The sequence below is a fragment of the Triturus cristatus genome, chromosome 3_2 (assembly GCF_964204655.1).
Source record: "Triturus cristatus chromosome 3_2, aTriCri1.1, whole genome shotgun sequence".
Taxonomy (NCBI): Eukaryota; Metazoa; Chordata; class Amphibia; order Caudata; family Salamandridae; genus Triturus; species Triturus cristatus.
Genome location: NC_140584.1, coordinates 1,093,531,332 through 1,093,534,250, shown reverse-complemented (window position 1 = coordinate 1,093,534,250; position 2,919 = coordinate 1,093,531,332).

Sequence of the window (2,919 nt, the reverse complement as noted above, 5' to 3'; positions counted from 1 at the left end):
CTGAAACTGGGCAGCATGCATGCTCCCACCCTGTTCAATCTATTCATGGCCGACCTCCTAAATGCACTCAACGCCTGCAATTCACATTCCCCGAAGCTAGGTGGAAAAACATTGACCAATCTTATGTATGCAGACGACGTAGTTCTGCTCAGCGACACTTATGTAGGTCTCCAACACCTACTAACGGAAATGCAGAACTATGCTACAGAAAAAAACTTAAAAATCAATCTTTGCAAGACTCGGTCAATGACAATAAACAACAAAAGAAATCGGCAGAGGAACTGGTTTCTGAATGACAATCTAACTTGAATCATCGCAGGATTATAAATACCTAGGAGTCATAATTGACAAGGAGGGAGCTTTCAAATGTCAAAAAGAGGAAATAAGAAGGAGAGGGCTGGCTATAGCACTTTCAATGAAAAATCTGGCTAACAAACTGATGGGGCCGACACTGAGCCCGCTGCTGAAGGTAGCTCAGGCCAAACTACTCCCGACGATCACCTATGGTAGTGAAGCATTACGGGGGAGGGACGCCAAGATACTAGATAGTAGGCTGATAAAAGCCTATAGGATCATATTTTGCCTCCCGCATTACACTTCACTGGCTCAAATAAGGTTGGAGTTCGGCCTTTAACACCAATCCCTGGCCAGGCACAGGTCTTATGTTATCTGTTGGCACAAAATCAGAAACGTGATTCCAAATACGTTGAACCAACTGCATGGCACGAAATTAAGCACAGGGACACTTGCCAAGCCGGGAGATATCTTCAGACATCTCTGGAAAGTACCAAGCTCATGATTCTCTGGAACACTGTAATGGAGATGCTTAAGCCATGTGGCGTTTTCCTAGATGTGTTCATCAGGAGCATGGAGGCTATAGCTCTCCTCTATTGAGCTATTCTGCTGGTGAAGATTAAATCATTAACCACAATACCATTTTTAGCACTATAGTAGCCATCAGATATGAGCATGTCAGAGTTCCATTTGAGTAGTTTATGTATGAAGTTCTTGGCTGCGCTTTTGGATAAGTTAAGGGTGTAAATAATATTGAAAGCATTTTGGCCCGGCTGTGACTACAGGATGCACAAGTAGATAAGTGGTGGTTATCGGTAGACCAGTAGAATGGATAAAGTAGACCTCTTTGTTAAAGATGAATCTACTGTGAGCATACCAAGCTGCTAAAAAAAAAATGTCTAATGTAAAAGCAGTAGAGAGCAAATGCGAGAGCAGGGGCGGCTCTAGGCTCATGGTGGCCCTGTGCAGGGAGCGTAGGTAGGGGGCCCCGGAAGAGGGGGTCCAGGCTGGGCAGAAGCCGGAGGCCGCCAAATCCCTGCCAGGGGCCGCCACGAATATGTATTGTATCCGATTCCTCGTGGCCAGGCGGCCCCTGGGGTTTGGCGGTCCTGTGCAGGTGCACAGCTTGCACATGCCTAAGGCCGCCCTTGGCGAGAGTCCAGTCAGTGGAGAAGTATCGGAAGGGAGGATCTTGCTCTATAAATGATTATGCTCTAAATGCAACAAAATAATTATATGCTTGTTATATTTATGCCATATTGTGTATAACAATTGAGAATAATGACTCACTAGGGCTAGCAATGACCTACAGTTTGATTACGGTAGGCCCAGTAACCATTGACAGATGGCCGTCCCATTAGACCTACAGTCGTGTGTGTGCGCCTCAAAATCCTTCTTTAGTTGCCGTGTAGTGAGCTACAAACCAGCCTTGAATCATGATTCATGAGACAGGGCTGCCATTTTATGGTTGGGGCCTACATGTAGGTTAAGGGAAGACCCCAACCCCCACCCCAATGGAAATAAGGGGAGACCCCAAATTGGAGGTTCTTGCAAGCCCAGCAAGACGCCAACAGGCATAGTGCAACATTAGGCACATTGGGCATATCCACAGGAATAATAGAACCTGAAGCACAATGGGCGCACCCAGATCAGAGCAAACAACTTGGGCGAAGCGAAAGAACAAATAAAGGCATGGGTCCCAGGTTGTGGTGGGCATAGCAGAAACAAGCCAGGAGGCAGGTCAACAGACCAAGCGGGAGGGCTTCCAAAAGTCTACAGTCAACACCCAAGCCCCACAACTCAGCGCACAAGACGCTAGGACCTGGAGCCACCTGCACAGACCAGCAGACACCATGAGTTTCCAACCTACAGGCCAAGAATCATGAATGCCACAGGCACCCAAGAGGACGTGAGCTGCTTGTGAAGAGAAGGCAGTAACAGACGTGCAATCGAGAAAGTCTGGAGTGCCGCTGTAAGAGCTCATCCCACGGTGTGTGCAGAGGGGCTTGGGGTGGCAGAAAACCCTCAACAGAGAGTGTCGCACTACTGCAAGGCCCAAGCCTTATTAAAATACCTAATACTTGCTAGTCATCAACAAATGGCTATACGGTCCAAAACAAAATAAATCCTACTTGATTGAACAGGGGACATTGGGGAACTGACCACCCCCCCACTACGTTCATGGAAGACATCTCACCCAGAATACTGCCTGCCATGAAGCTGGTCCTAAATCTACGGCATAAGTCACTCTGTGCAATAGAGTGGTATGGGAAAATAATTGGGGAAATGCCTCTTTCGGGTTGTGATTCATCTGAAACAGGTTAGCTCTCTTCAAGGCTTCTCTGGTTGGGATATGATCAGTATTTCTCAGCTGATGTACTCTCTCAATCTCACATTTGATCTTATTCAGATCTGCAGCAACACATGGACTTCCACAAATCACATTTTTTCCCTGTTTTCTTCAATTGAGACATGCCATCACTAAAACACTGTGGTGACAATGCAGATTTTAGCCAACTAGAAGCTAAATCTACTAAGGAAGCCCTTGGGGGTATGAGGGTGTTCTGATTGTAGAGGCCCTTTGTAATCAACTGTCCTAATCCCTTTCCCACCTTGAAGGAGGAG